The 17,380-nt window shown below is 39.3% G+C and overlaps 1 long non-coding RNA gene across 1 annotated transcript; it reads right to left on the bottom strand.

Annotated features, from left to right (window-relative positions):
* Window positions 1-881: 881 nt before the first annotated feature.
* LOC120018864 lies at window positions 882-7,547 on the bottom strand. Its single transcript, XR_005472269.1, has 3 exons — window positions 7,529-7,547; window positions 1,181-1,299; window positions 882-1,087 (listed from the first exon to the last, which is right to left on the bottom strand). It is a non-coding gene; the product is annotated as an uncharacterized LOC120018864 (long non-coding RNA).
* Between the last annotated feature and the right edge of the window lie 9,833 nt (window positions 7,548-17,380).

The raw sequence follows: 17,380 nt of genomic DNA, 5'->3' as shown, positions 1-17,380 counted from the left end.
CAAAATGTAGAATTTCAATAGCTTCTTGGTCATGTGACCTAATGTCCGCTGACTACCCTTCTATATTGCACACTCTTGTTTGTGTACTGTAAAATCATGCGGTGTAACGTACATTTTTCATAGTTTCAAATTTGCAATAGCTCCTTGGTCATGTCAATTACACACCTAAGAAGCATACAGTGGATATACACCCATATTGCATAACCTCTAGTCATGTATCTTCTATATTGTTGCACATTAATATTAGTTTGACAATTAGGGGGTTCACTCCAGTGTTGTGTTTACTCTTTTCTTTAATATTTATCTACAATAATTGGTAGTTCTAAGTACTTATTTCCCCTGTTTTTTATTTTTCCACAGTATTTAACAGTGGCACACAATAGGAGAGAGACAGATAATATCTACTTTCGTCGTTAATATCAACTATAAAGGAAAAGGGCAAAGTACGAGAGTCATGCTATTAATTGTCCAAAGCAGGGATGGAGTGAGCTGGTGAGGTAGGCTGCAGTGGGTTTGCTGGTCAATACATATACTGAACATGTAACCACAGTAATGGTGGCCAGTAAATCAATGAATACAAATGTAATATTGACAAATTAAAAAGAAATTGTAGACCTTTAATCTTTTCCAACATGTCAACAGACACTTAACTTCAATTAAGTATGAAACATTTCACAGTGTTAACTTTCTCTTTATCCCTGGTGTATGTACATTTCAGAGCCTCTTCAGTGTGGATAGGTTATAGCATACATTTTCAACAACAGACTGCACTTCCAGTTTGTGTTCTTTACTCAGTTGAACTCTTGTCTTCATTCCTAGGCACAGCACATGGAACCTCAGTTGGCATGCAAAACATTCAATCAAAACAAAGCGTAACATGTTATAAATAATATCAAATATCAATGCAGTATGATGAATGACAAATTAGCCATCCATTGTGTTATATCATAAATTGTCTTACATGCCGTCACTGTTGTCAAAAGATTATAAACATGTTAAATAAAGTTACTAACCCAGTCAGTCTTTGGGCCACATCCAGGTTCTTTATCAGTGGCACACATGAAGCAGTTGTTGGCTTTGTTGAACTCTGAAATCATAGGCATGAACTGAACATATGGCTGTCCCACACAACTACAATAAAATAAAGAATTTACGTTTACTTTGAGGTAAATGTCATTACCAGACATTTTTAGTATGTCCTCAGCCATTTCTTTTCGCAGTTGCTCCATGTGTTTTTGAAATTTCCATATCAATTTGGGAGGGGATGTTGGGGAAGTTCTGTGCAACTTCCTTGGCCATCTACACCAAAAAATAAAATAGTTTTTGACCTAATTGTCACATAACAGCTAACCATTCATTATTGAAAATATAACTATCAAGCCTGCATTATAAAGACCCCACAGCTGAAGGTGTCCTGCTGCATGGTGTGAGTTATTTCCCCTCCTTTACACTTTATGTCCGCCCAGTCGTCTTTTCCATGGCAGGATCTTCTCATTTTGCAGTATTCTCTTTATGTAAAAATAATGGAATTATGATTAGTTATAGGCAAATGAATACACAAGCCAAATTTGTATGCTGTTTTCCTTATCACTATAATCTAGTAGTAATTTATTAGTAGAGTTAATTTCCTTTATGCCCCATTCTACACACAGCCTAAATTATAGGCACTGAACCATTTACAGGACAATAAAAGTAGCATATAGGATCCAACCCTATCACAGAATGAATAAATGTACAGTCGTGGCTAAAAGTTTTGAGAATGACACAAATATTAATTTTCACAAAGTCTGCTGCCTCAGTTTGTATGATGGCAATTTGCATATACTCCAGAATGTTATGAAGAGTGATCAGATGAATTGCAATTAATTGCAAAGTCCCTCTTTGCCATGCAAATGAACTGAATCCCCCAAAAACATTTCCATGGCATTTCAGCCCTGCCACAAAAGGACCAGCTGACATGTCAGTGATTCTCTCGTTAACACAGGTGTGAGTGTTGACGAGGACAAGGCTGGAGATCACTCTGTCATGCTGATTGAGTTCGAATAACAGACTGGAAGCTTCAAAAGGAGGGTGGTGCGTGGAATCATTGTTCTTCCTCTGTCAATCATGGTTACCTGCAAGGAAACACGTGCCATCATCATTGCTTTGCACAAAAAGGGCTTCACAGGCAAGGATATTGCTGCCAGTAAGATTGCACCTAAATCAACCATTTATCGTATCATCAAGAACTTCAAGGAGAGCGGTTCAATTGTTGTGAAGAAGGCTTCAGGGCGCCAAAGAAAGTCCAGCAAGCGCCAGGGCCGTCTCCTAAAGTTGATTCAGCTGTGGGATCGGGGCACCACCAGTACAGAGCTTGCTCAGGAATGGCAGCAGGCAGGTGTGAGTGCATCTGCACGCACAGTGAGGCAAAGACTTTTGGAGGATGGCCTGGTGTCAAGAAAGGCAGCAAAGAAGCCACTTCTCTCCAGGAAGAACATCAGGGACAGACTGATATTCTGCAAAAGGTACAGGGATTGGACTGCTGAGGACCAGGGTAAAGTCATTTTCTCTGATGAATCCCCTTTCCGATTGTTTGGGGCATCCGGAAAAAAGCTTGTCCGGAGAAGACAAGGTGAGTGCTACCATTAGTCCTGTGTCATGCCAACAGTAAAGCATCCTGAGACCAGTCATGTGTGGGGTTGCTTCTCAGCCAAGGGAGTGGGCTCGCTCACAATTTTGCCTAAGAACACAGCCATGAATAAAGAATGGTACCAACATATCCTCCGAGAGCAACTTCTCCCAACCATCCAGGAACAGTTTGGTGATGAACAATGTCTTTTCCAGCATGATGGAGCACCTTGCCATAAGGCAAAAGTGATAACTAAGTGGCTCGGGGAACAAAACATCAATATTTTGGGGCCATGGCCAGGAAACTCCCCAGACCTTAATCCCATTGAGAATTTGTGGTCAATCCTCAAGAGGCTGGTGGACAAACAAAAACCCACAAATTCTGACAAACTCCAAGCATTGATTATGCAAGAATGGGCTGCCATCAGTCAGGATGTGGCCCAGAAGTTAATTGACAGCATGCCAGGGCGGATTGCAGAGGTCTTGAAAAAGAAGGGTCAACACTGCAAATATTGACTCTTTGCATCAACTTCATGTAATTGTCAATAAAAGCCTTTGACACTTATGAAATGCTTGTAATTATACTTCAGTATTCCACAGTAACATCTGACAAAAATATCTAATGACACTGAAGCAGCAAACTTTGTGGAAATTAATATTTGTGTCATTCTCAAAACGTTTGGCCACGACTGTAGAGCGTTTGTAGACTTTAAGAAAAAAATATTAAGTGACAGTTTCATCAGTACGTGCTTAAAGAAAGTCATAAGACAAAGATCACAGATGACAGTGCCCACAAAATCTATGACAATAGATAACGAATTGTAAGCACCAAAGTGTGTTTGTCAAAATAATATCTGAAAATGTCAGTTTGTTAATGGGATTTGTCTGTTAATTGAATGATTAGAATATTCCACCCTGAAACATATAATTGTATGGAATTGATTAGAATGTATAAAATCATAATCAATAAATGTGTAGTCCTGGTCATAATTAGTGTAAAACAATATAGCTAATGTTTATGTCTTTATGGTATTTCAAACACAGACTGTCTGAGCAAAATTCGACGCCGACCTGACTAGAGATTTGGGAGAGAACGGGGAGTACGTCTCAGGGTTTCCCTAATCTCTGTCGGCTGGGTAGTGAGACAGTATGTGCGTAGGATACCTTCTGTTAGTGTGAATGTGTGTGCGTAGCAGGACATTGTGTGCTAATGTTAGTGTGAATGTGTGTCGGAACAATTAATTGTTTTGTATTCTTGACTTTAGAACGTTCCCGTGAATAAACCTTATTGACTATTTTAGCTGGGCCTCTGTCTGCTTCATTTCAATCAGTATCTTACAAATCCTGATCTAGCAGACTGAGTAGTAACATTGAGAACATAATTCTCTTAACACAGTTGTTGAACATAATACTTCAATTTGCAAAAGCAATTTATGATATATACAGTTGAGGAATATTCCATGTACCAACACTACATGTAGGACGGACATTAGACATTCCCACATACAGTATTTTTGTATTTTTGTATTTCACCTTTATTCAACCAGGTAAGCCAGTTGAGAACAAGTTCTCATTTACAACTGCGACCTGGCCAAGATAAAGCAAAGCAGTGTGACACAAACAACAACACAGAGTTACACATGGAATAAACAAATGTACAGTCAATAACACAATACAAAAGTCTATATACAGTGTGTGCAAATTAAGTAAGATTAGGTAGGTAAGGCAATAAATAGGCCGTAGTGGCGAAATAATTACAATTTCGCAAATAAACACAGTTTGGGTATAGAGTGTCTCCCCCTTTGAAGAGGGAGATGACCGCGGCAGCTTTCCAATCTTTGGGGATCTCAGACAATATGAAAGAGAGGTTGAACAGGCTAGTAATAGGGGTTGCAACAATTGCGGCGGATGATTTAAAAAGAGAGGGCCCAGATTGTCTAGCCCAGCTGATTTGTAGGGGTCCAGATTTGCAGCTCTTTCAGAACATCAGCTATTTGGATTTGGGTGAAGGAGAAATGGGGGAGGTTTGGGCAAGTTGCTGTGGGGGTTGCAGAGCTGTTGACCGGGGTAGGGGTAGCCAGGTGGAAACCAAGCCCAGCCTTAGAAAAATGCTTATTGAAATTCTCGATAATCGTAGATTTATCAACGGTGACAGTGTTTCCTAGCCTCAGTGCAGTGGGCAGCTGGGAGGAGGTGCTCTTATTATCCATGGACTTTACAGTGTCCCAGAACTGTTTGGAGTTTGTGCTACAGGATGCAAATTTCTGTTTGAAAAAGCTAGCCTTTGCTTTCCTTACTGCCTGTGTATATTGGTTCCTAACTTTCCTGAAAAGTTGCATATCGCGGGGGCTATTCGATGCTAATGCAGTACTCCACAGGATGTTTTTGTGCTGGTCAAGGGCAGTCAGGTCTGGAGTGAACCAAGGGCTATATCTGTTCCTGGTTCTACATTTTTTGAATGGGGCATGCTTATTTAAGATGGTGAGGAAAGCACTTTTAAAGAATAACCAGGCATCCTCTACTGACGGAATGAGGTCAATATCTCTCCAGGATACCCGTGCCAGGTTGATTAGAAAGGCCTGCTCGCTGAAGTGTTTTAGGGAGCGTTTGACTGTGATGAGGGGTGGTCGTTTGACCGCGGACCCATTACTGACGCAGGCAATGAGGCAGTGATCGCTGAGATCCTGGTTGAAGACAGCAGAGGTGTATTTAGAGGACAGGTTGGTCAGGATGATATCTATGAGGGTGCCCGAGTTTACGGATTTGGGGTTGTACCTGGTAGGTTCCATGATAATTTGGGTGAGATTGAGGGCATCTAGCTTAGATTGTAGTACGGCCGAGGTGTTAAGCATGTCCCAGTTTAGGTCACCTAACATTACAAACTCTGAAGATAAATGGGGGGCAATTAATTCACATATGGTGTCCAGGGTGCAGCTGGGGGCTGAGGGGGGTCTGTAACAAGCGGCAACAGTGAGAGACTTATTTCTGGAAAGGTGGATTTTTAAAAGTAGAAGCTCGAACTGTTTGGGCACAGACCTGGATAGCATGACAGAACTCTGCAGGCTGTCTCTGCAGTAGATTGCAACTCCACCCCCTTTGGCAGTTCCGTCTTGGCGGAAAATGTATACACATACAGAGGCATTTTTCAGCTATGATTTTACCACTCAGAATCCAGAATGGATATGACAATGGGGCCAGCACAGGATGTAATACACGCTTACAACAATCTACTTTTTGTTCTTCTTGACTTCTTATCTGGTAAACTGCTACTATGTGTCAAGAAAAGAGCCCCAATTAGGGGTTAGTGTACTCCAGTAAAAAAGGGCTGGATTAGATTAAAAACTATTTCCCTGTGTCCCCGTTCATAGGGGCATGAGAGACTAGTCAGTGGTAGAATTGAGTTGGCACTTTATTGGCCCAAACACCCATAGACCCACAAGGTTGAGGATACTAATGGACAGTAATTAGTCATATTTTGTTTGTTGTTACATTGATGCATTTTGTCTTCTAACTGTCCAAGAATAGGATCCAAAGTGTTAGGAAATATTTGTTCCCATAAATACAAAGGAGGATGTCTCTCCTCATACCTCTGGCACTTTAGTCAGACTGCCAGACTGTGCACCACAGAGCTAATCAGGAGAGAAAACATACAGGTCAAAGGTGCCAATTGAAACTCTCTCTTTACAGAGAACCCCTGTGGTTCAAGTCTGCTCTGCGCATGTCTGAAAGTGACAGAGCCAGCATCCAAGAGAGTTTTTCACAGTATGTCATAAAAAACTATTACACTTAAGGGCCTCCCGGGTGGCGCAGTGGTCTAGGGCACTGCATCGCAGTGCTAACTGCGCCACCAGAGTCTCTGGGTTCGCGCCCAGGCTCTGTCGCAGCCGGCCGCGACCGGGAGGTCCGTGGGGCGACGCACAATTGGCATAGCGTCGTCCGGGTTAGGGAGGGTTTGGCCGGTAGGGATATCCTTGTCTCATCGCGCTCCAGCGACTCCTGTGGCGGGCCGGGCGCAGTGCGTGCTAACCAAGGGGGCCAGGTACACGGTGTTTCCTCCGACACATTGGTGCGGCTGGCTTCCGGGTTGGAGGCGCGCTGTGTTAAGAAGCAGTGCGGCTTGGTTGGGTTGTGCTTCGGAGGACGCATGGCTTTCGACCTTCGTCTCTCCCGAGCCCGTACTGGAGTTGTAGCGATGAGACAAGATAGTAATTACTAGCGATTGGATACCACGAAAATTGGGGAGAAAATGGGATAAAAATTATTTTAAAAAAATAAAATAAAAAAATAAAATAAAAACTATTACACTTATGAATGTATGTAAAATGCTAATATGTATTAGATCCAGTACAATGGAATAACTAAGACCTGAATTTGAATGCAGCGTGTTCCGATTCCTCCTTCTCTTTCTGTCAAGCAGGGTCAACCAAAAACACTTGGCCTGATGGTTCATGCAGATACTGGGGAAGCAATATAGAAATGTATTGACCCCTTAAATTATTTTACTATTAAATTACCCATATCACAACCCTCATACCTCTTCACAAAAATGTACCTAAATCAATTTTGGAAAAATAATTTTACTCAAAAAGACGTAGGAATTTATTTTCCCAGTTAGAAATAGTAGGCCATGCATCAAATAACTATTTTCATCAGAAAAACGAACCCTCAAATGCACTATTGCATTTTGTAAGTTGTCTGCAGGTGGCTTGTTGTGAATGCACTCAAATATCAAGTCATTATCAGGTTATGTAAACTGCGTTCTAATACTCAACGTAGAAGGATTTGTCTTAATGTACAGTGTATGAAAGTGATGCTATAAAAAGGATTCTTTCACGTTATCAAGCTCACTGTGACTGACAAATCACTGCCTATTACTGTGATTAAAAAGAGCATATGAAACCCTGTTTTTCATGAGGCCTACCTGTGCGCCTTCCTTTAAGAACCTCTGTTTGAACACCTCCCCTGTCCTTGATCCATTCCACATACAGCCATTTGCGGATCATTTCAGTGTCCATGTGAAAGATAGTTATTGCGAGGATGGAACATTTGTTGACTTAAAAGTTTTTTTAAACACCCATGTAAAATGAAAGGCCTGCAAAGCTTACAGGTTTAAGTCTAATAGCATGAGATGAAAGTATACAAACATCAGTGTGTGTAACGCTCGTCAAAAGAAGTGGACCAAGGTGCAGCGTGGTACGTGTTCATGATACTTTATTTACTCAGAACACCCAAACAAAACAAGAAAAGAATAACGAACGTCACGTTCTGAAGGCTTCTCAGAGCTAACAAAAAAACAACATCCCACAACCTAAGGTGGCAAAACAGGCTGCCTAAGTATGATTCCCAATAAGAGACAACGATAAACAGCTGTCCCTGATTGAGAACCATACCCGGCCAAAACATAGAAACACAAAAAATAGAATGCTCACCCCACATCACACCCTGACCTAACCAAATAGAGAAATAAAACGGCTCTCTAAGGTCAGGGCGTGACAGTGTGCAATGTGTAGGCCCACTGAGTAGACATTCTGAACCTTGTTTGAAGTCATTAGGTCACATGTCCAAGGAGCTATTGAAATTCTAAATTTTGAAAAATTCATGGAAAACCATGTGGAATAGAAATGGACAGACTAAAGGGTGTGCAATGTGTAGGCCCACTGAGTGGATATTCTGAACCTTGTTTGAAGTAACTAGGTCACATGACCAAGGAGCTATTGAAATTTTAAATTTTGAAAAATTTATGGAAAACCATGTGATGGAAATGGACAAACTAAAGGGTGTACAATGTGTAGGCCTACTGAGTGGACATGCTGAACCTTGTTTGAAGTCACTAGGTCACATGACCAAGGAGCTATTGAAATTCTACATTTTGAAAAATTCATGTAAGACCATGTGAGATGGAAATGGACAAACTACAGGGTGTGCAATATAGAAGGGTAGTCAGTGGACATTCTGAACCTTGTTTGAAGTCACTAAGTCACATGACCAAGGAGCTATTGAAATTCTAAATGTTGAAAAATTTATGGAAAACCATGTGAGATGAAAATGGACAAACTAAAGGGTGTGCAATGTGTAGGCCCACTGAGTGGACATTCTGAACCTTGTTTGAAGTCACTAGGTCACATGACCAAGGAGCTATTGAAATTCTAAATTTAGACAAATTAATGTAAGACCATGTGAGATGGAAATGGACAAACTAAAGGGGGTGCAATATAGAAGGGTAGTCAGTGGACATACTGAACCTTGTTTTAAGTCATTAGGTCACATGACCAAGGAGCTATTGAAATTCTACATTTTGAAAAATGTATGGAAAACCATGTGAGATGAAAATGGACAAACTAAAGGGTGTGCAATGTGTAGGCCTACTGAGTGGAAATTCTGAACCTTGTTTGAAGTCACTAGATCACATGACCAAGGAGCTATTGACATTTTACATTTTGAAAAATTTATGGAAAACCATGTGATGAAAATGGACAAACTAAAGGGTGTACAATGTGTAGGCCTACTGAGTGGACATTCTGAACCTTGTTTGAAGTCACTAGGTCACATGACCAAGGAGCTATTGAAATTCTACATTTTGAAAAATTCATGTAAAACCATGTGAGATGAAAATGGAAAAACTAAAGGGTGTGCAATATAGAAGGGTAGTCAGTGGACATTCTGAACCTTGTTTGAAGTCATTAGGTCACATTACCAAGGAGCTATTGAAATTCTACATTTTGATACATTTATGGAAAACCATATGAGATGAAAATGGACAGACTAAAGGGTGTGCAATGTCTAGGCCCACTGAGTGGACATTCTGAACCTTGTTTGAAGTCACTAGATCACATGACCAAGGAGCTATTGACATTTTACATTTTGAAAAATGTATGGAAAACCATGTGATGAAAATGGACAAACTAAAGGGTGTACAATGTGTAGGCCTACTGAGTGGACATTCTGAACCTTGTTTGAAGTCATTAGGTCACATGACCAAGGAGCTATTGAAATTCTAATTTTTGAAAACTTCATGGAAAACCATGTGAAATAAAAATGGACAAACTAAAGGGTGTTCAATGTGTATGCCCACTGAGTGGACATTCTGAACCTTGTTTGAAGTCACTAAGTCACATGACCAAGGAGCTATTGAAATTCTAAATTTTGAAAAATGTATGGAAAACCATGTGAGATGAAAATGGACAAACTAAAGGGTGTGAAATGTGTAGGCCTACTGAGTGGACATTTTGAACCTTGTTTGAAGTCACTAGGTCACATTACCAAGGAGCTATAGAAATTCTACATTTTGAAAAATTCATGTAAAACCATGTGAGATAAAAATGGACAAACTAAAGGGTGTTCAATGTGTAGGCCCACTGAGTGGACATTCTGAACCTTGTTTGAAGTCACTAAGTCACATGACCAAGGAGCTATTGAAATTCTACATTTTGAAAAATTAATGGAAAACCATATGAGATGAAAATGGACAAACTAAAGGGTGTGAAATGTGTAGGCCTACTGAGTGGACATTTTGAACCTTGTTTGAAGTCACTAGGTCACATTACCAAGGAGCTATTGAAATTCTACATTTTGAAAAATTCATGTAAAACCATGTGAGATGAAAATGGACAAACTACAGGGTGTGCAATATAGAAGGGTAGTCAGTGGACATTCTGAACCTTATTTGAAGTCATTAGGTCACATGACCAAGGAGCTATTGAAATTCTAAATTTTGAAAACTTCATGGAAAACCATGTGAAATAAAAATGGACAAACTAAAGGGTGTTCAATGTGTATGCCCACTGAGTGGACATTCTGAACCTTGTTTGAAGTCACTAAGTAACATGAACAAGGAGCTATTGAAATTCTACATTTTGAAAAATTCATGTAAAACCATGTGAGATGAAAATGGACAAACTAAAGGGTGTGCAATGTGTAGGCCTACTGAGTGGACATTTTTAACCTTGTTTGAAGTCACTAGGTCACATTACCAAGGAGCTATAGAAATTCTACATTTTGAAAAATTCATGTAAAACCATGTGAGATAAAAATGGACAAACTAAAGGGTGTTCAATGTGTAGGCCCACTGAGTGGACATTCTGAACCTTGTTTGAAGTCACATGACCAAGGAGCTATTGAAATTCTACATTTTAAAAAATTAATGGAAAACCATATGAGATGAAAATGGACAAACTAAAGGGTGTGAAATGTGTAGGCCTACTGAGTGGACATTTTGAACCTTGTTTGAAGTCACTAGGTCACATTACCAAGGAGCTATTGAAATTCTACATTTTGAAAAATTCATGTAAAACCATGTGAGATGAAAATGGACAAACTACAGGGTGTGCAATATAGAAGGGTAGTCAGTGGACATTCTGAACCTTATTTGAAGTCATTAGGTCACATGACCAAGGAGCTATTGAAATTCTAAATTTTGAAAACTTCATGGAAAACCATGTGAAATAAAAATGGACAAACCTAAAGGGTGTTCAATGTGTATGCCCACTGAGTGGACATTCTGAACCTTGTTTGAAGTCACTAAGTAACATGACCAAGGAGCTATTGAAATTCTAAATTTTGAAAAATTTATGGAAAACCATGTGAGATGAAAATGGACAAACTAAAGGGTGTGAAATGTGTAGGCCTACTGAGTGGACATTTTGAACCTTGTTTGAAGTCACTAGGTCACATTACCAAGGAGCTATTGAAATTCTACATTTTGAAAAATTCATGTAAAACCATGTGAGATGAAAATGGACAAACTAAAGGGTGTGCAATGTGTAGGCCTACTGAGTGGACATTTTTAACCTTGTTTGAAGTCACTAGGTCACATTACCAAGGAGCTATTGAAATTCTACATTTTGAAAAATTCATGTAAAACCATGTGAGATGAAAATGGACAAACTAAAGGGTGTGCAATGTGTAGGCCCACTGAGTGGACATTCTGAACCTTGTTTGAAGTCACTAGGTCACATGACCAAGGAGCTATTGAAATTCTAAATTTAGACAAATTAATGTAAGACCATGTGAGATGAAAATGGACAAACTAAAGGGTGTGCAATATAGAAGGGTAGTCAGTGGACATTCTGAACCTTGTTTGAAGTCACTAGGTCACATGACCAAGGAGCTATTGAAATTCTACATTTTGAAAAATTCATGGAAAACCATGTGAGATAGAAATGGACAGACTAAAGGGTGTGCAATGTCTAGGCCCACTGAGTGGACATTCTGAACCTTGTTTGAAGTCACTAGGTCACATGACCAAGGAGCTATTGAAATTCTACATTTTGAAAAATTTATGGAAAACCATATGAGATAAAAATGGACAAACTAAAGGGTGTTCAATGTGTATGCCCACTGAGTGGACATTCTGAACCTTGTTTGAAGTCACTAAGTCACATGACCAAGGAGCTATTGAAATTCTAAATTTTGAAAAATGTATGGAAAACCATGTGATGAAAATGGACAAACTAAAGGGTGTACAATGTGTAGGCCTACTGAGTGGACATTCTGAACCTTGTTTGACATCACTAGGTCACATGACCAAGGAGCTATTGAAATTCTACATTTTGAAAAATTCATGTAAAACCATGTGAGATGAAAATGGACAAACTACAGGGTGTGCAATATAGAAGGGTAGTCAGTGGACATTCTGAACCTTGTTTGAAGTCATTAGGTCACATGACCAAGGAGCTATTGAAATTCTAAATTTTGAAAACTTCATGGAAAACCATGTGAAATAAAAATGGACAAACTAAAGGGTGTTCAATGTGTATGCCCACTGAGTGGACATTCTGAACCTTGTTTGAAGTCACTAAGTCACATTACCAAGGAGCTATTGAAATTCTACATTTTGAAAAATTCATGTAAAACCATGTGAGATGAAAATGGACAAACTAAAGGGTGTGCAATGTGTAGGCCCACTGAGTGGACATTCTGAACCTTGTTTGAAGTCATTAGGTCACATGACCAAGGAGCTATTGAAATTTTACATTTTGAAAAATTAATGGAAAACCATATGAGATAAAAATTGACAAACTAAAGGGTGTTCAATGTGTATGCCCACTGAGTGGACATTCTGAACCTTGTTTGAAGTCACTAGGTCACATGACCAAGGAGCTATTGAAATTCTACATTTCTAAAAATGTATGGAAAACCATGTGAGATAGAAATGGACAGACTAAAGGGTGTGCAATGTCTAGGCCCACTGAGTGGACATTCTGAACCTTGTTTGAAGTCACTAAGTAACATGAACAAGGAGCTATTGAAATTCTAAATTTTGAAAAATTTATGGAAAACCATGTGAGATGAAAATGGACAAACTAAAGGGTGTGAAATGTGTAGGCCTACTGAGTGGACATTTTGAACCTTGTTTGAAGTCACTAGGTCACATTACCAAGGAGCTATTGAAATTCTACATTTTGAAAAATTCATGTAAAACCATGTGAGATGAAAATGGACAAACTAAAGGGTGTGCAATGTGTAGGCCTACTGAGTGGACATTTTTAACCTTGTTTGAAGTCACTAGGTCACATTACCAAGGAGCTATTGAAATTCTACATTTTGAAAAATTCATGTAAAACCATGTGAGATGAAAATGGACAAACTAAAGGGTGTGCAATGTGTAGGCCCACTGAGTGGACATTCTGAACCTTGTTTGAAGTCACTAGGTCACATGACCAAGGAGCTATTGAAATTCTAAATTTAGACAAATTAATGTAAGACCATGTGAGATGAAAATGGACAAACTAAAGGGTGTGCAATATAGAAGGGTAGTCAGTGGACATTCTGAACCTTGTTTGAAGTCACTAGGTCACATGACCAAGGAGCTATTGAAATTCTACATTTTGAAAAATTCATGGAAAACCATGTGAGATAGAAATGGACAGACTAAAGGGTGTGCAATGTCTAGGCCCACTGAGTGGACATTCTGAACCTTGTTTGAAGTCACTAGGTCACATGACCAAGGAGCTATTGAAATTCTACATTTTGAAAAATGTATGGAAAACCATGTGATGAAAATGGACAAACTAAAGGGTGTACAATGTGTAGGCCTACTGAGTGGACATTCTGAACCTTGTTTGACATCACTAGGTCACATGACCAAGGAGCTATTGAAATTCTACATTTTGAAAAATTCATGTAAAACCATGTGAGATGAAAATGGACAAACTACAGGGTGTGCAATATAGAAGGGTAGTCAGTGGACATTCTGAACCTTGTTTGAAGTCATTAGGTCACATGACCAAGGAGCTATTGAAATTTTACATTTTGAAAAATTAATGGAAAACCATATGAGATAAAAAATGGACAAGCTAAAGGGTGTTCAATGTGTATGCCCACTGAGTGGACATTCTGAACCTTGTTTGAAGTCACTAAGTCACATGACCAAGGAGCTATTGAAATTCTACATTTTGAAAAATTCATGTAAAACCATGTGAGATGAAAATGGACAAACTAAAGGGTGTGCAATATAGAAGGGTAGTCAGTGGACATACTGAACCTTGTTTGAAGTCACTAGGTCACATGACCAAGGAGCTATTGAAATTCTACATTTTGAAAAATTCATGTAAAACCATGTGAGATGAAAATGGACAAACTACAGGGTGTGCAATATAGAAGGGTAGTCAGTGGACATTCTGAACCTTGTTTGAAGTCATTAGGTCACATGACCAAGGAGCTATTGAAATTCTACATTTCTAAAAATGTATGGAAAACCATGTGAGATAGAAATGGACAGACTAAAGGGTGTGCAATGTCTAGGCCCACTGAGTGGACATTCTGAACCTTGTTTGAAGTCACTAGGTCACATGACCAAGGAGCTATTGAAATTCTACATTTTGAAAAATTCATGTAAAACCATGTGAGATGAAAATGGACAAACTACAGGGTGTGCAATATAGAAGGGTAGTCAGTGGACATTCTGAACCTTGTTTGAAGTCATTAGGTCACATGACCAAGGAGCTATTGAAATTCTACATTTTGAAAAATTAATGGAAAACCATGTGAGATAAAAATGGACAAACTAAAGGCTGTTCAATGTGTATGCCCACTGAGTGGACTTTCTGAACCTTGTTTGAAGTCACCAAGTCACATTAACAAAGAGCTATTGAAATTCTACATTTTGAAAAATTCATGTAAAACCATGTGAGATGAAAATGGACAAACTAAAGGGTGTGCAATGTGTAGGCCCACTGAGTGGACATTCTGAACCTTGTTTGAAGTCACTAGGTCACATGACCAAGGAGCTATTGAAATTCTACATTTTGAAAAATTCATGTAAAACCATGTGAGATGAAAATGGACAAACTAAAGGGTGTGCAATATAGAAGGGTAGTCAGTGGACATACTGAACCTTGTTTGAAGTCACTAGGTCACATGACCAAGGAGCTATTGAAATTCTACATTTTGAAAAATTCATGTAAAACCATGTGAGATGAAAATGGACAAACTACAGGGTGTGCAATATAGAAGGGTAGTCAGTGGACATTCTGAACCTTGTTTGAAGTCATTAGGTCACATGACCAAGGAGCTATTGAAATTCTAAATTTTGAAAACTTCATGGAAAACCATGTGAAATAAAAATGGACAAACTAAAGGGTGTTCAATGTGTATGCCCACTGAGTGGACATTCTGAACCTTGTTTGAAGTCACTAAGTCACATGACCAAGGAGCTATTGAAATTCTAAATTTTGAAAAATTAATGGAAAACCATGTGAGATGAAAATGGACAAACTAAAGGGTGTGAAATGTGTAGGCCTACTGAGTGGACATTTTGAACCTTGTTTGAAGTCACTAGGTCACATTACCAAGGAGCTATTGAAATTCTACATTTTGAAAAATTCATGTAAAACCATGTGAGATGAAAATGGACAAACTAAAGGGTGTGCAATGTGTAGGCCCACTGAGTGGACATTCTGAAACTTGTTTGAAGTCATTAGGTCACATGACCAAGGAGCTATTGAAATTCTACATTTTGAAAAATTAATGGAAAACCATGTGAGATAAAAATGGACAAACTAAAGGCTGTTCAATGTGTATGCCCACTGAGTGGACTTTCTGAACCTTGTTTGAAGTCACCAAGTCACATTAACAAAGAGCTATTGAAATTCTACATTTTGAAAAATTCATGTAAAACCATGTGAGATGAAAATGGACAAACTAAAGGGTGTGCAATATAGAAGAGTAGTCAGTGGACATTCTGAACCTTGTTTGAAGTAAGAATGTTACATGACCAAGGAGCTATTGAAATTTGAAGGTATAAAAAGTTTGTACTTTGTTCACACTCCCTAACTAATTCAACTATGAATACAAGACGCTGCAGACATGTTTATTAGCTATGGAAAGCAAATGAATGTCTAAATCATGAAAATAATGTCCTGTGCAATGTTGTGCGCAATTATTCCAACATCAGTATTTGGAGTATGTGGCTCAAGTGGTTTGAAAGCTATTGAGGTTTGAAAGCGCGAATATCCATCGAATATCGAACTTGAAACTGTCTTTACCTCTGTATTTACTTTCTATTTGGCAGCTCAGGCGGTTATTCTAGACAAGGCTCTTCTGTGTCTTTATCCTTCTCACACAAGTAATTTGCTGAAGCCTTCAGGGCTCTCGAGTGGCGCAGCGGTCTAAGGCACTGCATCCCAGTGCTAGTAGGCATCTAAAAACACCCTGGTTCAAATCCAGGGTGTATCACAACCGGCCATGATTGGGAGTCCCATAGGGCGGTGCACAATTAGCCCAGGTTTGGTCGGTGTAGGCCGTCGTTGTAAATAAGAATTTGTTCTTAACTGACTTGCCTAGTTAAAAAATGTTGTTTAAAAAAAATATACTACAGTACATCATCTACTGGTATAATGTTGTTGTTGAATGCTGTTCTAAAACAAGCTCTAGACTTTTATTTTGGAAATGAAACCGGAAGCTGCCAAGCAACTTTAACATCTGGGCTAACTTCGACTAGCTCCATCCGGTTCATATATTTAGCAGATTCCACATTATTGACAAAAGTTTGCACACATTAAAAAATATCTATAACCGAGTAAAGTGAGACGTAAAGTTAGAATTTAACGTGTAAATGTTCATTCATAGTCGTAACATAGGGTTTACAGATCTATTTTAACATTTACGTTTCATTTTATGTTTCACTGTATTGGATCACTCCAATATATTGGTATCACTCCACGGCAGAAGGATACATCCGAGGTGAGGATTTACAGATTTACTCACGTGTACACCTGTGTCACGGCTGGGGTCCGCCCCTATATTTAGACCCCATGGCCGCGACACAAGTTGTCTTCATTTTCTCGCGGACGTCTGTATGGTTTGTGGTACAAACTTATGAAAGTTCGCTTTGTAAGTCACTGGTAAGTGTAATATCTTGCGTGGAAGTATACTCACTGACTGTTTGTAGCCTGGAGCAGCTGGCCACATGGCCAGCCCCTCCTCTTGAGTGCTCCACTCGCTGCACAGGGTTGATCTGTATCTTCCTCCTGTGGTTTTTCGTACTTGAGTTTTGTTAGCGTTACACTACGACTCTGTGTGCATCCATTAGTATGGTGGCTCTTGCTGCCACAAACTGTAATTTACCTTACACAACTTGCCAACTGGCTTGTTCCATGTGTGTGTTGTGAATTGCTTTAACCGCACCTTAGGTGCGGGTTTTCTGCTAATTAACCTGCAGGTATTTTTTCTTGTTCTTTCCCCTGCAGAGTGAAATAATATTGTGGTGGGCTTTCCACTACGTTGAGACATTAACTTTGGAGTTCCTTAACTGAATTACTCCATCATATGGTGC

The sequence above is a fragment of the Salvelinus namaycush genome, chromosome 23 (assembly GCF_016432855.1).
Source record: "Salvelinus namaycush isolate Seneca chromosome 23, SaNama_1.0, whole genome shotgun sequence".
Taxonomy (NCBI): Eukaryota; Metazoa; Chordata; class Actinopteri; order Salmoniformes; family Salmonidae; genus Salvelinus; species Salvelinus namaycush.
The sequence above is the reverse complement of the archived record's forward strand: the minus strand, read 5'-3'. Positions and strand labels throughout refer to the sequence as shown.